The sequence below is a fragment of the Triplophysa dalaica genome, chromosome 22 (genome assembly GCF_015846415.1).
Source record: "Triplophysa dalaica isolate WHDGS20190420 chromosome 22, ASM1584641v1, whole genome shotgun sequence".
Lineage (NCBI taxonomy): Eukaryota > Metazoa > Chordata > Actinopteri > Cypriniformes > Nemacheilidae > Triplophysa > Triplophysa dalaica.
The window spans coordinates 6,104,062-6,112,556 of record NC_079563.1 but is presented as its reverse complement, the minus strand read 5'-3'; positions in this window follow the sequence as shown (position 1 = coordinate 6,112,556).

Below are 8,495 nucleotides of genomic sequence, written 5' to 3'. Positions count from 1 at the left end.
TACGAGTTCTGTCCAAATGACAAAAAAATTAGCTTTTATTTTGGTTAGATACTATATTGTTATCTAAATATATATATATACAAAAAGATTGTCTGTGTTGAGTTTGTCGCGTTGATTGTTGATTGGTTGAATTTAACAAAAGCATCAAGGGGGATGGTGTGGTCAAATACAAATACAATTTATATCAAACATGTGATGTACATGAGCTTCTATGTTTTTATTTACCATGAACTGCATGCTTAGTTAACTAAATGGGGCCTAAATGTTTACACAGAGTGAGATGAGTACATGGTGACATTATCGATGATTTATACTTTACTGTTGAATTAAAATGAAACAGATTATTTAACAAAAAAAAATGCATAGTACTTTACTATCAGATCAGGAACATTAATATTAACATAATCTGACAGATTTCAGCCAGTCATGAACACTATGCCTGAAATAACAAAAAAAAAATAATGTGCACAGATGAAGTGTTCACAATTAAAGCAGGAAAGTCAATGGAATAAATCTGATTACATATTGACTTTAATATTTGTTCCTTCAAATAAATATTCTGATTAAAATGATTATGTGTGTTATGTGTATGGGTGCAGCATGACACCAAGTACCAATGTCAAAACTCACGAGTTCAATCCCAGCCATGTCACACAAACTGATTAAATGTAGTTTCAATACAATATTTGGCAAAGGCATAAATGTAAATGAAATAGTTTTGCACAGGAACATTTTCCCACAAAACCAACCAAAAATCCATTTCCCTGAAAATAGTCTAAAACCCACAGCTCATGATCTGACAGATCAGTGGCGGCCCTCCTAACACCCTTAATTATTCCAATATGTAGCCGATGGAAAACGCCTGTGTTGGACAGAAAAACTGGGCTACATGCATACTTTATTCATTCATCATAGTGTAGGCTGACACCGGATTGCATAACAATCCACTTTTTTTGCCATGAGACAGTCTCAATCCTTAGTGCCGTTTTTTTCCATTCTTTTTTTTGTCAAGGCAAGTCTCTGGAATACAAGTCTGGAATTGTGTAACAGTAAAACTATTGAAACCAGCCAGCAAACTTTTTCTCATTACAGTCTCTTTAAAGTAGATTTAAAGAGGAAATGTAATCATTTGTAAACACGTTGTTGGTTTGCATCTTAAAACAGTGATACACTCATGATTTTGCTTCAGGGTACATATTGTACAGTGGAAAATTAGAAACAAAGTACAAAATTTGAAATTCTTCAGTTTTTTATTTACATTGCAATGACATGCATTTATTAACCCATCATGTCCACTCTAAAGCGTTATTTTTTTTATATCAACCCAATTTGACTGAAATTAATCATTGCATTCAAAATTCTATTAATGCATGTGATTGAATACAGACACTCTAGATGAAGCTTCAGTGACTTCAATGCTATAAAGAATTCTTTTGACATCTGATCTTCTCCATCAGCTATATCAGGTGGAGGAGAGAGCCAGTTGCTGGCCCACAAAGATGGATGAGGATCAGAGTATTCAAGCCAGAAAGAAAAACATTATGGATCTTTAGTGACTTGAAAACCATGCTACTGAGAGGCAACAGGCAAACCGCAAAATTTTGACAAAAGTGATTCTATATTTGAAGTGTAAGCATAACAAATCTCATTTTGATTTGAATCTTTTAAAATGGCAGTTCCTATTTAGGCAGGGTAATACAAGATTTAAGATATTTATATATTTTGTTGTGGCATAATTCTCACAGATCAAATGTTTTTCATGTGTCTGTGAGTTGAGATTGGATAAACTGATCTCAGATCAGGAGTGAAGAGGATTAATGAAAGCCCCTATGTATCTATTTCCATGTCCGGCAACAAGGTAAGTCCTCCCCCACCCACCCTCTTATCAGAAGCTATAGGGCAGGTTTACAAGGTTTAATCCCATGGACACACACAATTATGCTGTTTAGAATAAAAGAAATTGGACAAGATCGGGCCAATAGGATGTTTCTGTATAACTGCTAAATATATGTTCATTGAAGGAATAATGTGAGCCATATCTAGAGCTCAAAGTATAACAAGTAGTCAAAGCTTTTGAGTACATATATAACTGCGGAAAAAAGACAGCATTTAAAATTTACTCTGAAATTTTTCTGTTTTTCTTAATTTACTCTATTTATAAGTATGTGTTTAGGTAAACTGGTTATTCTGTAAACTACTTACGACATTTCTCCCAAATTTCAGATAATAACATGGTTTCTCTCTTTTGCATTTATTTGCAGAAAATGAAAACTGGAGTTTAAAAGATGCCCTGTATTTTTTTCAGACCTCGAATACAGCAAAGATTAATATTCACTTTTAAGCAATTCAAAATTGTACGTGTATTTAGAAATAAGTAAAAATAAAATTTATGTTATAACCTGGATTTCTCTCATAGTTTTCTGGTGTCTTGTCATGCTGACAGTCTTTCACAATGCTATTGGAAGATTTTTTTTCACTCCTTAGGTTCGATTTTGTTGAAATTCAGGAGACAGTGGACTGGAATGACCACAATGCACCAAAAGCAAAATGGATGAACTGTGGATGAGTTTGATAAAAATAAGGGTAATGTAGTACTTCTCAAATTTAAAGATATACAGGTATCCATCCTCTGTTGGTAGATAGCGAAGTCTATTTTGTTTTTACAATTGGTTCGTGATTTTAGACTTATATATAACATAAAAAAATAACTTTTGTTTTTTTATGGCTACTACAACGCTGTGCACAACTACGGTAAAAATATGATTAACTTTGCCCGAACTGTAGACGTGATGTACAATATGTTCATAGAGTCACTAACACTAGGTTCTTTTAATAACCACATATTATAGAATATTGAGGATGAATGATTTTTAGAGACTTTAAGCAGTTAAGCCCGGCAGATAGGATGTGGAGAGATATTTAGTGAGCATTATCTCTGCCGTGCTGATTTTGGACACAAAGCAAAACTCTGTCTGGAACATTGGACGAGAGATGATCCAAGACCATTATCTCACTTAGTATGTGAGTGTGTGAGTGTGTGTGTGTGTGTGTGCGTGCGTGTGTGTGTGTGCGTGTGTGTGTGTGTGTGTGTGTGTACGTTTGTGACTCATTTGTCATGCAAAATCAGGTCATACACTGTCTGATGGCCGCAATTCTCCAAGATTGAGGGAGTGAAAACTTCAGCGAGGTGGAAACCATAAAGTGAGGACAGGAAGGTAGTGTTTAAAAATCATATGAGGACGAAAGGAGTGTTGTGATAATCACCTGGAAACCACACTTCCTGATACATGTTCAACATCCCTTTTTTTAAAAGTCTGTAACTTTTTTACTATCCTTCTGGTAACGCTGAGCATGACTAAACTGCTTACATTCAATTCCTGTACATTGTAAAAACGTCAAACTTTAAAATATTTACAATCTTTTTTTTCCCACGTTTATTTCATCTTTTACAGAGTAGGAAAAGGGTAAAATGTTAACATTCATGATTTATCTATGCAAAAATCCATGTTGTTCCAAAGGATGCAATTATTTTATCAGCTATATACAAATCTCCATACTTTACATCAGACTTGCCAATGTCAAATAGAACTGTAAAACTGTCACATAATGTTACCCATCTGAAGGCATACAGCAACTATATCCCAAAATATATTACAATGTAATAATTTTGTGGGACCTAACACACCACAATTTAGGTTTAGAGGTTTAAAAATAGGGTGTTTTGGACGAATTTATCAAACTGACCCGAAAACATCCAAATGCTATAGTGTCATACTTAATATGTTGTTTTTGTATTGTATGCAGTATTTTTATGCAATTATTTGTTTATACAATATATTTGTTGTATTGTTTTGCATTATAAAAATCTATAAAATCACATCATCTGTCATAAATTATAAAGTGGTTGGCCATAATTATGATATTTTATTGACCTGGAGAAAACCTACACATGTCCAGTGTTTTTTGCATTCGTAGTCTTTTCCGTTCTTCTCCTGAACCCTTGTATGCCCGACAAAAACAATAGCATGCTGCCACAGCTGTGTTTACAACTCTGGCCCCGTTTCCACCTTTCAAGGCGGGCTGCTTTTAACAGGCCTTTTCAAAAACAGACAGAGCCCAAACACACAAAGAGACATTCACCATGGAAGCTAACAGACTTCCATCAGCACAAACGACTGATAATGAAGTGCTGCATTCCCATAACAAAGCCATTAGTATTGCATTATGCGACTTTCCAGCAGTGGACAGTGCTGACGCTGAATAAGCGAAAAGGAAACTCGGTCGTTCTCCACCATGTGAGGTCATCTGATGTTTTCCTTCTGTGGAAGGCCATGTCGTGAGATTGTTTGTTTTGCTGGTCACTTGGCTGGTAGGAGCGATGACTGTAGACACCGTCCTGGCTTCTGAGGCCCACATGAGGTTACCAGACTGTTTGTGTTGATGAGAGAATGAGATTTCAGCTGAAAAGCTTGTTGTAGAAATTAACGGGATGAAATTAAAACCTTTTTTTTATTTGCATATAAATGGAACAAATTCAAGCAATGGCGGGTAAACTAAAGGTTGTTTTACTTGGGAAGTGGTTTGATGAAAGTGTCCCAATGCAAAAATAATTTATTCAATCCAAATCTTTCTTAAAGATGTAGTGAAAATTGTCTTGACTTGTGCAGAACACAAAATAAGATATTTTGAAGAACATTGGTAACCAAAAAACGCTGCCTCATATTGACTTCCATTGTATGAACACAAAATCACCGAGACATTTCTCAAAATAGCTTTTGTGATTTACAGAAGAGAGTCACATACAAGTTATAAAATAAAAAATTAATCAAATTTTCCTGTCTAGTTTCTCTTTTATTTTGTTTGTTTATATTTAAAGTAGTATATGATCCAGACATTCTAGACAGGGATGGTCCCAAACAGAAATTCACTTGAAATGTTCCTAAAATTTGTTCCACAATACAGAGAAATAGCTAGTGAGTCATTTTTGCACATTTGTAAACTTGTTTAGGCTACAGAATACACAGATAACTCGACTGTAAACAAATTTCAAAACAGTAGCGTCCCAGTGGTCTGCTTATTGTGACATGGTGTGATAGGAGCTATTGTGCTCTGCTTTCTTTCTTTTATCACTTTGGATTTGGAAAGAAAGGCAGAGAGAGATATTTACACACATGCAGAGAGAGGGAGAGAAAAACTGTGGGACTGAGGTTCTGTCTGGTTGAGGTTCTTCCTGAAAGTCCCGCCCTCTCCTCTCCTCCCCTGTTGTTTTTCCTGGCCAGCTGCACTTACTGTTCCCAGCGTGTGTATGTGTGTGTGTGTGTGTGTGCATATGTATGTGAGTTTAAAAAGTTGCACCCCATCCACTCCCTTTCCCTTGAGCTTGCACACACACACCGCAAACGCGCATGATGAAAATATCTGTCTGCGTGGCTGCACACTGTTGGAATTTAACTACACACTATGAATTCTCTAAAGTGGTAAACAAATTCGGATCATGATGGCGATGAAAGTTCACAGCAGCAATGAAATGAAGGACGCAGCCATGTTGGAGCTCATCCTGTTTGTATCATTTGTATCTTCTCCTCCAAGGACTCAACCTGCAATAAGAGTCTGAAAAAAGAGATCATTAGGGATTACTCAAAAATGAAATACAGAACCAGTATTAACTGAGAAAACAAGCTGACAGAAAGATTGAATCCAATATTTGATGATAATTTGGTGACTTAAGCTCTCTTTGGTAGGCGGGTCATTTTGACACGGGAACACCACAAGTGTGATTCTGTGCTATTTTCTAAACAATTAAAGCATTTCAGAACAAACTTTGTGGTTGAACAAATTAGTCTAGATTAAAGTAGGCTAGTTTGAACATCATTGGAAATTTTTGTCATATGAAATATTGCAAAAATTATTTACAAAAAAAAAATGTTTTCAGTCAAAGACTGAGGTGCCTAAACTTAGATTAACTAGGTCTACAATTAATCCGTTTGAAAAAGAAACACAAAACCAGTCCTAAATGAAAGAAAACAAGTTGAATAAAAGATTAAATCAAATATTTACGTGATAAAATTTCATAACGTTACGTGGGATTTATAAGGTCTCTTTGGTAGGCGGGTCAGTTTGACCCGGGAACACCACAAGTGTTACAAGTTGGGGAAAAATCACAAAAAAGCAATAAAAAAGTACATACAAAAAGTGTGAGGTTGTTATAGTCTTTGTGAACAAAGTCACCAAATTTCAGTCCATTCACAACATTACATTAACTACTATTTTTGGGTTAAAAAAATAATTGGTGTCAAAATGACCGGGACACAACATGAGGGTGGTTCAACCAAAACTTTAAGCTCTGCCATCATTTGCTTACCCCCATGTAGATTGTACCCTCATTGTAGATGTAGAGTTTAAAAAAATCCCTGTGCTGTTAGATCATGCCAGATATTATGGTAACACTTTTCTATTCATGTTAGTTCCTTGTGCATTAATACATGTTAACAGATATTACTTTTGATTAAAAAAATTGTGAATGGTGTAACTAATATGAACTACGATTTATAAGGAAATAAAAAACAATAAAAGTATCAGTTCACCCAAATTAAAAATGTTGTAATCATTTTCTCACCCTCATTTCAAACCGTGTGACTTTCTTTTTCCCCAGAACAAGATATTTTGAAGAACGTTGTTAACTGGCCCCAATACACTTGCATTGGTTTTGTGTGCATACAATAGAAGTGAATGGGGTCCAGTGCTGTTCGGTCACCAGCTTTCTTCAAAATATCTTCCTTTGTGTTCTACAGATGAAAGTCATAAGTGTTTGAAATGACAAGAGGGTGATTAAATGATGCCATTTTCTTAATACTGTCCAACGCTCAGTTGTTTCTACCCTCTCTACAGAGAAAGATTTTTAGACATGTGGACACCATAGTTACGTTTAAGGTCAAATGTTTTTAAGATTTGTTTGTATGTTTTTACAGCTTTTCGCATTTGACAACGAGAGATTTAAATTTAGATTTAAATTTAAAAAAATCTGTTTTTAAACAAAGTGACATATGTCTCACATGCAAATGATTTTCCCTGATTCTGAATTGTGTGCTATAAGTCATCATTCTGGTAGCTCATGATGTATTAATTATTTACAATTACATTTGACAGACACCAAAGTGACTAATATTATAATGTACTATACATTTGTTTTTAAGTATATGTGCAAATCCTAGGTTCAAACCCATGACCTTGGCCTTGCTAGCGCCGTGCTCTAATCACTGAGCCACAGAAAAGCTAACATTTATTATTTATCTCACACTTCACATTCCCCGACTTTCACTGGAAACTACCAAAATACAAGGACAGTTTTAGAATTGTGCTCATTGGAAAAGTATTTCAATGGTCCAGACATGAATAGCTCACCTTCATGAGTGTGTGCATGCATGGGCACCGTAAAGGGGTGGAAGGTTAGGACGATTCTAAGGGCCCAGGCTGATTTAGGGCTCAGAAGAGCAGACCCCCTTTTTATTTTCCTATTTGTAGGGGGGCCAGAAATTTTGGTTTCCATAGGGCCCAGAATTCCTGGCGGCACCCCTGTGTGCATGTGACACTGAGGGTCTCAGCACTTGCTGCTGTGACGTCCTCGTGGATAAGGGGGCAGCTAGAGGGGTTACGGAAGTATTCAATCGCACATAGAGGGCACCGTGTTCGAAGGTCAATACACCAGGGGGCTGAATCACATTCTTACTGGAAAGCAATGACTCACTCCCAACCCCCTTTTTAAAGCTTGTCGATCCAACAGATGTGACTGCACTCTTCCTTAATGGCTTACAGATTTCATTCTCATTGTCGCATGGAATTTCCCTTCTGTGAATGTGTAGCATTTTTTGCTCATTGTTTTGATCGTGTGATGGCATTCTTACAGTGAATAGGCCTACAACATATTCTAAAATGATTGATTAGAATTATTGCAGATGTATAGTTTGTTCAGCCATTTGGTTTAATATTGGGTCTCTAATAAAACACTCTGCGTGATTTGGAGCCACTGTAGCATTTAGCCAAATGTAGCTGTAAAAATGGCAGAAAACTTGATATTCTCCAAAAGTCACTGCTGTTGCATGTCTTACAGAAAGAAAACTGCAAAAGGAAACTTTCTAATGAATTGTGTGTTGACGTAGAATCAGTTATGTAACAACTGCACTATCGCAGTTTGCTAGAGATATAAAAGATTGGAGTTCCCAAAGGGTTCTGTTCTGATGGTTGAGCTTTTGTGGGTGTGAGTTGAAGTTATGTGTTTAGCACATGTGATAATGCAGCTCTTCTGTGGCACTCATGCATTAAAGGAGCCACAGGGTTTAAAGCTTTGGCACCGTGGGTGGAATCCAACACAGGTTTTAGTATAAAAACACTATTACTCAGCTCAAGTCAAATTGGAAGCCCTCAGCTTCCAGGTGCCTCATCGATGTGGGCGAAGCACGTTGTTCAGTAAAGGCCTTGCAGGGGTGAATTATTCTCGC